This window comes from Artemia franciscana, chromosome 15 (genome assembly GCF_032884065.1).
Source record: "Artemia franciscana chromosome 15, ASM3288406v1, whole genome shotgun sequence".
Taxonomy (NCBI): Eukaryota; Metazoa; Arthropoda; class Branchiopoda; order Anostraca; family Artemiidae; genus Artemia; species Artemia franciscana.
The window spans coordinates 1,247,381-1,259,610 of record NC_088877.1 but is presented as its reverse complement, the minus strand read 5'-3'; the positions used below and the strand labels follow the sequence as shown (position 1 = coordinate 1,259,610).

At 35.5% G+C, this 12,230-nt stretch overlaps 1 protein-coding gene across 2 annotated transcripts in view; it reads left to right on the top strand.

The window, feature by feature from the left end:
• The first annotated feature begins 430 nt into the window (after positions 1–430).
• Positions 431–12,230, top strand: part of LOC136036687 (phosphatidate phosphatase LPIN1-like) — a 127,059-nt gene continuing 115,259 nt past the window's right edge. Inside the window, exon 1 of one of the 2 annotated variants that reach the window (XM_065718998.1) lies at positions 431–569. The gene's annotated coding sequence lies outside the window, so the exon portion shown is untranslated. The remainder of the gene's footprint in view (positions 570–12,230) is intronic. The other variant, XM_065718996.1, reaches the window with a different exon arrangement.

The window sequence follows — 12,230 nt, the reverse complement described above, 5'->3', positions numbered from 1 at the left end:
TTCCACCAAATGTTATTTTTGTGAGTCCTTTTTGAGTTACCTTTTAGTGGAATAGCTTTCTTAGCTGCTGTTAATATATTGCTTTGAAATACATGGATTTTATCGTCAATCAATGTTTCTGCTTCCACTAATACCTGAATTGATATGTTTTCAAGCTGTTCTCTATACTTAAGCCAATTTGCTTTTTTCAATCTGAAGTGAGGGGTGCTTGTGCTTTCCAATTGGGCTGGACTACTACTCTTATTATGACCCTCTCTCTGGTTAAATTAGAGTTCAACCAGTCAATTGTTTCACGCAAAAACACTTTTCATGACAACCTGGTTTGTCACTGTTTCACGCAAAAACAGTGGTTGAGCTCAACCACACCGAGTGGTTGAGCTCAAACAGTCTCTTTGGTTGGCGCGAAAAAAGGCCTTAAAATCAAGCCGATAGTGTCAAATGGCGGGCAATTAAAGAAGAATAAAAATAAATTAGGTTAGAAGTTATCCATCAAAATCGAATCCATCAAAATTGAAGCTTATATCACGGAACTAGTTTATGCTCTCATAACATCAAATTCAACAACACATGTAAGTGTGTCTTTTCATTTCTGACTTTCATATAGGCCTAATAAAGTAGCCTAGTAACTCAACTTCAATTCAAACTCATTTGGTAAATTTGCTGGGATTGAGCATGTAGGGCCTGAAGGAAAACACTGACAGAATAAAAGTAGCACTATTAGACTCCTTATATTATTCTCTTACAAATATAAAGGATGTTTTTTTCACAGTCCTTTCCCTGATGTAGGCCTAGCCTATTTCTTTGATCTGTTTGTTTACCTATTGACACTTTCATTTCTTCTTTCTTAAGTGGCTTTCTTGCATTTTTTACTAGGCAAGAAGCTTCTGATGTGAGATTTCAGTTTAAATGTTAGATAAAAATATCCCAGCCTATTATTTAAAATGATTTTAAAAAAAGGGTGACAAAGGAGTCTAATTGCACCAGCAGCAGCATTTCAAAAGAGGGTAAAATTCTAGTTTGGCTAATTTTTGCTATCTTGAAAAGGGGTTAGGTTTGGAAAACAAAACTTTCAGGGACAGGTCTACAAACTAAAGTGTGTTATGGGAAGGTATTTTGAAATACCTACCTCTACTCCTTCTTGCTCTAGAGGACCCTGGGTTAAATTCTAGTTTAGCCAGGCTAGTTGTAGCTATCTTGGAAAGGGCTTAGGTTAGGAAAATGGGTAAAATTCTAGTTAATTAGCTTCTTGCTATCTCAGAAAGGGTTTAGGTTAGGAAAATGAAACTTTCAGGGATGAATCTACAGACTAAAGTATAGGTAAAATTGGTGCAAACAGTATTACTGGCTCTCATATGAAGTGAATATACCACTTGATGCCTTTTTTTTTATGCTCTTTACAAATATAATAATTGCTTCTACCACAAATTCAGATTTAAGCACTTTTTGACCTCTTTAAAATGACCTATATATGTGGTCATTACAAATCTGTAATAGTTTAGAAACAAATTTGGGCTATATATTTGCACATCAGGGGGATGGGGGTAAAACATAGCATATATTAAATAATGTAAACTAACCATTGCTGGTTTTTTTTTTATGTGTTTGTGCTGTTGCACTGGTGATCCCTCTTCTCATTAAAATTTGATGTGCACAAACACATAAAAAAAAAAATGATTTCAACTGATGTGCAAATATATAGCCCAAATTTTTTTCTAAACTATTACAGATTTGTAATGACCCCATGTATAGGTCATTTTTAAGAGGTCAAAAAGTGCTTAAATCTGAATTTGCAGTAGAAGCAATTATTATATTTGTAAAGAGCATAAAAAAAGGCATCAAGTGGTATATTTACTTTATATGAAAGCCAATATTACTGTTTGCACCAATTTTACCAAAGTATGTCCTGGGAAGGTATTTTGAATCAACTACCTCTACTCCTTCTCCTTCTAGAGGGCCCTGACCTTTGATGGCCTTTAAAAATATGTGTGTTATAAAAGTAAAACCTTGCAAAATAGATCTTCTGCTTAATTGAAGTACAACAAAATTGTTTTCAGCTTCATAACTTTGCTCAATTCCAATTTATAAGGTTTTAAAGATATGCAAATACATTTCCTAAATTTTGTAAAAGAAATATAGATACGGCTCAAAATTCTACTCAAATAACAGGAATTGTATTTTCAGAACTAAAGGCAGAGAAAAAGCAACTAGTAACTGAAAATTAAGGTAAAATATTGTTTTGTCATAATTTCAATAGGTATAGAACTGTCATGTAGGCAAATTTCATGGCCCTCTAGAGGGAGAAGGAGTAGACATGGATACTTTAAAATACCTTCCCAGGACATACTTTAGCCTGTAGACCCATTCCTGAAAGTTTCATTTTCCTAACCTAAACCCTTTCCAAGATAGCAAGAAGTCAATTAACTAGAATTTTACCAGAAAATGAAACCTTAAGTAATGAATCCAGGGCCAAAAACACACTCTGGGAAGGTATTGCCATGCTTCTATGCTAACCCTCTTATTATTTCTAAGTCTTAGAAGTTTGCTATCCTTGACAGGCAAATACCTAATGAAATTTTGACAAAACAGCATGTTGCCTTAATGTTTAGTTAGAATTTTAAGCCATAATAATGGTTTTTTTCTTCTAAATTTAGGAAATATATTTACAGCTCTTTGAATCCTCATAAATACATATTAAGGAAAGTTGTGAAGCTGAAATCAATTTTGTTTTACTTCATTTAAGCAGAAGATCTATTTTGCAAGGTTATACTTTTATAATATTAAGGGTTTCAAAGGTTATCAAAGGCTGTGGCCTGGTACAATTCTAGGTTTTACCTATTTTGTGGTCTAGATTTCTATGTTGGAAAGTGACTAGAAAAATAAAGCTTTCAGTAATAGATCCAGGGCCAAACACATACTCTGGGAAGGTATTTCCAAGCAATTCACCTCAGTGGCAAACCCATGGGGGGAGATAGTGAGGATCCTCCCCCCTCCAAAGGGGCAAACCCATGGGAGGATAGTGGGGATACCCCCCCCCCCCCCCCCCCCCCAAAGGGGCAAACCCAGGGAGATGATGAGGATACATCCCCTCCCCCATATATATATATATATATATATATATATATATATATATATATATATATATATATATATATATATATATATATATATATATATATATATATATATATATAATATATATATATATATATATATATATATATATATTTTTATATATATATATTTTTTTTGGGGGGGGGGGGTATTTGTTCCATAGGGTTGACATTATTATAGATCTTTATGCTGTAAATCTTCTTGTAATGAGGATAAAAAGTGAATGATTTATTCATTTTATTTAATAAACTCAAAACATAACTAGCTTAAAAGCTAACCAAATTCATCATTGGTTTTATTTCCATTAATTTAGAGTAATGTATGTGCAACAATTAGGCAATGTGTGATGATATCCATATGAGCATTTTGTTTTGTGAAAATGCAGTTGGGAACAATGCCAGACTGCTGCCAAGTAAGCCATGTGCTGTTATAACCTTTGGCTCCTTAGGTTGTTGAATTTCATTTAATTTGCTTCTTGAAAAGTTTTTGATCTTGTCCTCTTGTTCTTGAAGAAATATCCAGTTGAAAGATCTTTGGGGTAAGCTTTTCATGGTTGAGCAGCTTGAACATTGCATTCAAATCCCCTCCCTTGTGGCAATAAGCCAGTGTGGGTAAATTCAATTCAAGAGGGGTAAGGAATGTCGTACAGACCTCTGATATATTTAGTTGTTCACCTTTGAACTGATTGTAGAGTTTTTGGTCAGATTTATTAATTGGATTGGCAATGTACATACCAAACTCATGCTGGGTCAAACTAAACCTTTCAAAGCTTTGAAACAACTGAGAGGGAACAACTACTGAAATTTTGCTTCATTACACCAAGAGTCTTACCAGCCTTTGCAGCTTTATACCTTTGTAGCAGCAGGTCTGAGCATATAAATTTAATTTTAAGTCTTGATTAGTTAATAAACCCTTGTTTGGGATGACTACTAATAGTGAATTGCCTCCACTGACTCCACTGGTGCCTTTTTTCCCTTTATACTGAAGTGGATTGCTTTGTATTTCTAGACATTGAACTTGGGGAACCGAACTTTCTATTCGATTCTATTATTCCTTGTGCATTGGGGCCTACGTGGGCCTTGGACTTCAGGATACAAATTTCAAGTAGATCAGGCAAACAAGATTTGGGAAATTTTTGAGCCCCCTTTTTTGGGGTGATAAGTCCTAAAAATAATGTTTTTTTTATAGTACGATTTTCCTCTAATAAATATGGGGCTTGGTAACTGGTAGGTTGAATAACAGAATCGGGATGAAAATTGGGCCCTTTTTGATCACTTTCAACCTTAAGAAAGGCACTAGAATTTTTAATTTCTAATCTAACAAGTCCCTTCCCAACTGTCTATGACCCTTCTCCGCTCCCTTTCTATACGAAATGCTCGGGGAAAATAATACATGGGAGGCAAATGACTGTTTATTAAGGCACCGTTTGAGAATTGGTTCGGATCACTCTAAGAAATTTAACTAGTACGATCATAATCAAAAATATTACTCTACTACGGTTTCCGCAAGTATAAAAGCTCTTCCCATTTTCTCTCCCATCAACGATCCAGTGTATATTTCTCAGACACTATATAATGGCGCGAATTTATATTTTTCATGCTTGCGAAAGCAGAGAGAAAGGGGCTAAGCTGGCGAAGTGGTTCGCTATTGTCCCATTTCACAGGTATGACTTAACCGAGAGGCCTGTCCAGGATTTCTAAAAGGGGTGTTTTGATTAAATTTTGGCAAATACGGAAATTTCTAGTACTAATTTCTAATCAACGCTGCAACGGGAAGTTTTGTAAATAGTGGGAAAGGGATCCCCGAAAAGGCGGGACTATTTTAAATTTGCCCCATAATGTTTCAGCACAAAGGGGTAAAATAATAGTTTTAGCACGGGTTATCTATTAGGTTTCACAATAATCGGTGGTTTTAGATAGTAATATTGCGCCATGGAGCGTCAAAACTTTTCCCCTCTTAGTAAGGGAAAATATTCCCTTGAATTTTCCTCTTTTACACTCTTTTTTGGGCCATAAAAATGCCCTTTAAAATTCATGTTAGACCTTTGTTTTTCTTCTAATAACTGGTGTAATAGTCCTATTCAAGAAAACACAAAGCGTGTTAAGGTCAATCTCCGAGGTTTGAAGCCAATGCTATTTTCCTATAGCAGTGAAATGCGTATTAACAGCAGACACGAGCAGATTCTTTGATGAAAAAATTCCTGTGGCTTCATTGAAAGCTTTAACATGAATAGGCCGAACAACTTTGGATTTTTTTTCTTTAGAGCTTCATAAAAAATTAATTAGTGGGGACACCTCTAATTTTTAAAAGTAGTAATAAAATTAATTTTAGAACACGTAGAGAATTGTAAAGTAGCCACGAGATTTCAAAATTTTTGGCCATGAATTTTTTTTTTGTTTTCATCAGTTTCCTTTAAAATTTGCCATTTAAGATATTCTTCCTTTACTATTTAAAAGGGTTGTACTAATCATACAGCCTTGATTTTTGTGTCGTTTTGTAGATCTTATACCGATAAATAATCCCAAAGATTCTCAAGTTTGTAGTTATGTGGATTGATTTTTAGCAATAATTCTTAGTATTCAAGATTTCCTCCTTTCTCATTGGCTTAACCACTCCTTGAGGGGTTTGCCAGAATATCATTAAGAATGTTGACATCTCCTTAGCATTGCGACCAGATTTAAAAGGAAGTTGAAAACATGTATAATTGGCAACAACACCTTGAGGCAATATCATATTTAACACTTCATACGAATTGGCATTTTTTAGGTTACAAAGCTGTTACAAAGCAGGTAAAATTATTGGCCTTTAAAAGTAAAGAAACACCGATTGTAGACCTATAAAATGTATGAACATCATTTTTAAAAAGAACATTATTCTTAAAAACACATCATTTTAAATATTATTGGCCTTTAAAAGTAAAGAAACACCGATTGTAGACCTATAAAATGTATGAACCTTATTTTTAAAAAGAAAATTATTCTTAAAAACACATCATTTTAAACATTATTGGCCTTTAAAAGTAAAGAAACACCGATTGTAGACCTATAAAATGTATGAATGTTATTTTTAAAAAGAAAATTATTCTTAAAAACACATTATTTTAATCATTATTGGCCTTTGAAAGTAAAGAAACACCGATTGTACGCCTATAAAATGTATGAACCTTATTTTTAAAAAGAACAATAACCTTAAAGACGCATTATTTTAAACATTATTGGCCTTTAAAAGTAAAGAAACACTGATTGTAGGCCTATAAAATGTATGAACATTATTTTAAAAAAGAATATTATTCTTAAAAAGAATATTATTCTTAAAAACACATTATTTTAAACATTATTGGCCTTTAAAAGTAAAGAAACATCGATTGTAGGCCTGTAAAATGTATGAATATCATTTTTAAAAAGAACGTTATTCTTTAAAACACATTATTTTAAACATTATTGGCTCTTAAAAGTAAAGAAACGCCGATTGTAGGCCTATAAAATATACGAACATTATTTTTTTTTAAAATCTAAAGTTGTAGGATATTCGTCCATTTTAGTTCCACGGGATCTCATTTCATTCCTAATAGTGCCGTATCTTAGAATATTTTGGTTTTTCCCCATCATCTCATACAGTTGACGATTTATAGGCTCGTTCATGAATGATTGATTACCCCGGTTTGGAACCAGGGTAATCATATACTTTGCTTTAGGGAGTAATGCATATACTACTAAATTAATGTCATTTAAAGTAATATATTCGTGAAGGTACATAATAAACATTAGGCAACCTTGCCCTGGGGTCATAAATACAAGTAAGGGAGGAAGGAAACCCCTAGGGGTATTTAATAAATTTTTGAATCTACTTATATTTAAATACTATTCGTCACAAACAAGAGCTAAGAGCTCATATCGCACTTGTGACGAGGTCAAGAGGAGCCAAGAGCTCATATGATATGACCTGTAGTAACATTCTAAGAATCAATAGATTGCTTTAAAAGGAAAATCAGAGGCTTAATGCCGGTTGGGATTTAAAATAAGATCTCCGAGTCAAGAGGTCCTTCTAAATATCAAAATTCATTAAGATCCGATCACCCACTCGTAAGTTAAAAATACCTCAATTTTTCTAATTTTTCCTTTCCCTTCAGCCCCCCAGATGGTCGAATCGGGGAAAACAACTGTAACGAGTCAATTAGTACAGCTCCCTGACATGCCTAACAATTTTCATCGTCTTAGCACGTCCAAAAGCACTAAACTCACCAAAGCACTGAACCACACCACCTAACTCCCCCAAAGAAAGCGGATCCAGTCCGGTTACGTCAATTACGTATCTACTGCGTTTATAAGCGTTTTCCAAGATTTCCGGTTTCCCCCTCCAACTCCCCCCAATGTCAACAGATCTGGTCGGGATTTGAAAGAAGAGCTCTGAGACATGAGTTTCTCCTAATTATCAAATTTTATTAAGATCCGGTCACCCATTCTTAAGTTAAAAACACCTCAATTTTTCTAATTTTTCCAAATTAACAACTTCCAGCTCCCCCAAAGAGAACGGATCCGTACCAATAACGTCAATCTCGTATCTATAGCTTGTGCTTATTCTTCCCATCAAGTTTCATCTCGATCTCTCCACTCTAAGCGTTTTCCAAGATTTCCGGTTTCCAAGGTTTCTGTTTTTCCCTCCAGCCCTCTATGTCCTTGGATCCAATTCTAATTGAAAATGGATTATCTGAGACATAAGATTCTTCTGCATATTAAGTTTCATTAAGATCTGATCACCCATTCGTAAGATACCTCGATTTTCACGTTTTCCAAGAATTCCAGTTTCCCCCTCCAGCTCCCTTCAATGTTATCGGATCTGGTCGGGATTTAAAATGAGAGTTTTAAAGCACAAGATCCTTCTAGATATCAAATTTCATTAAGATCTGAACACCCGTTCGCAAGTTACAAATACCTCATTTTTTCTAATTTTACCGAATTACCCCCTCCCCCCAACTCCACCAAAGAGAGCGGATCTGAGCCGGTTATGTCAGTCACCTATCTTGGACTTGTGCTTATTCTTTCCACCAAGTTTCATCCTGATCTCTCCGCTTTAAGTGTTTTCCAATATTTCCTGTCCCCCCCCCAAATGACACTGGATCTGGTAGGGATTTAAAATGAGAGATCTGGGTTTCGAGATCCTTCTAAATATGAAATTTCATTAAGGTACGATCACTCTTTCATAAGTTAAAATACCTAATTTTGTCTAATTTTTTAGAATTACCCCCCTCCAACTCCCCCAAAGAGAGCAGATCCGTTCCGGCTATCTCAATCCCGTTTCTAGGACTTGTACTTATTTTTACCACCAAGTTTCATCCCGACCCCTATACTCCAAACGTTTTCCAAGATTTTAGGTCTCCCCCCAACTTCCTCTTCACCGGATCCGGTCGAGATTTAAAATAAGAGCTCCGAGACATGATATCTTTCCAAATATCAAATTTCAATAAGATCCAATCTCTCCTTCGTAAGTTGAAAATACCTTATTTTTTTAATTTTTCAGAATTAACCCTCCTCCTCCCAAGTCCCCTGAAGAGAGCAGATCCGTTCCAGTTACGTCAATCTAATATCTAGGACTTAAGATTATTTTTACCACCAAGTTTCATTCCGATCCCCCCACTCTAAGCGTTTTCCATGATTTTAGGTTTCACCTCCCATCTTCCCCCCAATGTCACCAGATTCGGTCGGAATTTAAAATAAGAGCCATGAGACACGATATCCTTCCAAACATCAAATTTCATTGATATCTGATGACTTTCCTAAGTTAAGAATACCTCATTTTATCTAATTTTTCAGAGTTAACCCTCCCCCCCAACTCCCCCAAAGAGAGCGAATCCAGTCCGGTTACGTCAATCACGTATCTGCGATATTTGCTTATTCTACCCACCAAGTTTCATCCCGATCTCTTCACTAATCATTTTCCAAGATTTTCGGTTTTACCCTCCACCTCCGCCTAATCTCACCGGATCTGGTTGGGATTTGTAATAAGAGTGCTGAAGCACAAGATCCTTCTAAATATTAAGTTTCATTAAGATCTGATTACCCGTCCATAAATTACAAATACCTCATTTTTAATTTTTCCGAATTACCCCCCCCCCCCCTCAACTCTCCCAAAGAATGCGGATTCGGTCCAGTTATGTCAGTCACGTATCTTGGATGTGTGCTTATTCTTGCCACCAAATTTCATCCTGACCTCTCCACTCTGAGCGTTTTCCAAGATTTCTGATACCCCCCCCCCACAACTCTCCCCAATGAAACTGGATTCAGTCAGATCTAAAATGAAAGATCTGAGTTGCAAGATCCTTCTAAATATGAGATTTCATTAAGATTCGATCACTCCTTCGTAACTTAAAACACCTCATTTTTTCGAATTAACCGTCACTCGACTCCCCCCCCCACAGACGGTCGAATCGGATAAATGACTATTTCTAATTTAATCTTGTCTGGTACTCATTTTTCTCATTTTTCAGAATTAAACCTCCCCCCAACTTCTCCAAAGAGAGCGGACCCGTTCCGAATATGTCAATCACGTATCTAGGATTTGTGCTCATTTTTACCACCAAGTTTCATCCCGGTCTTTTTTTCAAATTAACCTTCTCCCCACTCCCCCCAGATGATCGAATTGGGGAAACGACTATTTCTAATTTAATCTAGTCTGGTTCCTGATACGCCTGCCAAATCTCATCGTCCTAGCTTATCTGGAAGTGCCTAAACTAGTAAAACAAGGAAAGACAGACAGACAGACCGATAGAATTTATGATCACTATATGTCACTTCGTAAATACAAAGTGCCACAAAAACTTGTTAATACCACAGAAATTTACGAAACTTTTTCTAAGACCTTTTAAGCCCTGAAAGCAAGAGATAAATTATGGTCTCGGTGTCTTCAAGTATCGCCCCGATTTACGAACAATTAGCTACAACTGAAGCCCAGCTGGAGAAAATAAAAAGTCATCTGCTGGAAAATATAACCAATCAAACAGTTCGTGGTAACGAACTGTAGTAAGAAGCGACCCGGCTCAATAGCAACCGAAACTCTATAAAATGGAATTTTGATACCAATAGTTACATTAAAAGAATCGCATTTTAATGTTGATTTTAAATATATAAGTTTCATCAAGACCAGTTATACCCATCGAAAGTTACGAGCCTGAGAAAATTTGCCTCATTTTAGAAAATAGGGGGAAACACCTCTAAAAGTCATAGAATCTTAACGTAGAACCTTATTGTTACCTTATTGTTCCCGTAACCTTATTGTAGAAGTTTCAAGCTCCTATCTACAAATATGTGGAATTTCGCATTTTTTTGCCAGAAGACAGATCACGGATGCGTGTTTATTTTTTTTTTTTTTTTGTTTTTTTTTTTTTCAAGGGGTGATCTTATCGATTGAGTGGACCTAGAATGTCGCAAAAAGGCTCATTCCAACGGAAATTAAAAGTTCTAGTGTCCTTTTTAAGTGACCAAAAAAATTGGAGGGCACCTAGGCCCCCTCCCACGCTCATTTTTCCCCAAAAGTCTCCGGATGAAAATTCTGAGATAGCCATTTTATTCACCATAGTCGAAAAACCTAATGACTATGTCTTTAGGGACGACTCACTCCCCCACAGTCACCGTGGGAGGGGCTGCAAGTCACAAACTTTGACCTGTGTTTACATATAGTAATGGTTACTGGGAAGTGTACAGACGTTTTCAGGGAGATTTTTTTTTGGTTTAGGGGGAAGAGTTGAGGGGGGGTTACTTGGGAGGATGTTTCCATGGAGAAACTTCTCATGGGGGAAGAGAATTTCAATAAAGGGGACGCAGGATTTTCTAGCATTATTTGAAAAAACAACCAAAAAATAAATATGAATTTTTTTTTTTCTACTGAAAGTAAGGAGCAGCATTAAAACTTAAAACGAACAAAAATTATTACGCATATGGGGGGTTTACCTTCTCGTTATACCTCACTCTTTACGCTAAAGTATTTTTAGTAATTTCAACTATTTATTCTACGGCCTTTGTGATTCAGAGGTCATTCTTAAGGAATTGGGACAAAATCTAAGATTTAGTGTAAAGAGCGAGGTATCGACGAGGGTTTAACCCCCTAATATACGCAATAAAAACATACTAATATAGAAGTTCGTTACGTAAGTTAATTCGTAAGTTACGTATATTTTTTACCAATGAAGACGTTTGTAAAAAAATAAAAGTTCTAGTTGCTTTTTTAAGCAATCAAAAACTTGGGGGGAACTAGGCCTCCTCCCTCGCTCCTTTTTCTCAAAATCTTCCGATTAATTGCAATTAATTAATATGCAAATTTCGTTTTAATTATTTATGTGCGGAGAGCCAAGATCAAAACATGCATTAATTCAAAAACGTCCAGAAATTAAATAAAAAAAAACAAGTTTTTTTAAATGAAAGTAAGGAGCAACAACAAAACTTAAAACGAACAGAAATTACTCCGTATATGAAAGGAGCTTTTCCTCCTCAACGCCCCTCTCTTTGAACAGTTTTTCGTGAAATTCTTAGTGAGTTTTCAGAAAATTGAAGAACATCAAAAGAACTGTATTTGTATTATTAGAAGAATATAAAGTAATGCTTGTTGTTATTATTGTTGCAAATATTCTGCCACGAACTTGCAAATTGCGTAAAACTTCTCATCAGAAAGTACTTTTTTATGACTCGTTAAGTTAACCCTCACGATTCTTTTCATTCTTTCCAGTTTCGAGTTACATGCAAGTTTGGTATAAAACTTGGAATGTTTCAGAATTGTGTTAAGATTATTCAGAATTATTTAATCACTCTAGTTACCAAGTTTATTGTGAGTTACTAATCAAGCTTTTTTTGTCCAGGGCATGTTTGGAGGCAGAGGGAGGGGGAATGGCCTCTTATTAGATCCACCAATGTCCTTGCTTGCACAATTTACTGTAGCTTAATTCTTAAGCTTTAATATGACACAGCAAATGACTTTTGCAGATGTCATAACAAATGATTTTAGTCTTGCGCATTTGAAGGATTTTCAGCTTTTGGGGAAGGGGGGGGGTGAGTTTTTTTTCTTTTGGTTCTTTACATTCGTTTCTCATTTTAGCTGTCTTGGCATAATTAGCTTCGCTTTCTTAGAAAATT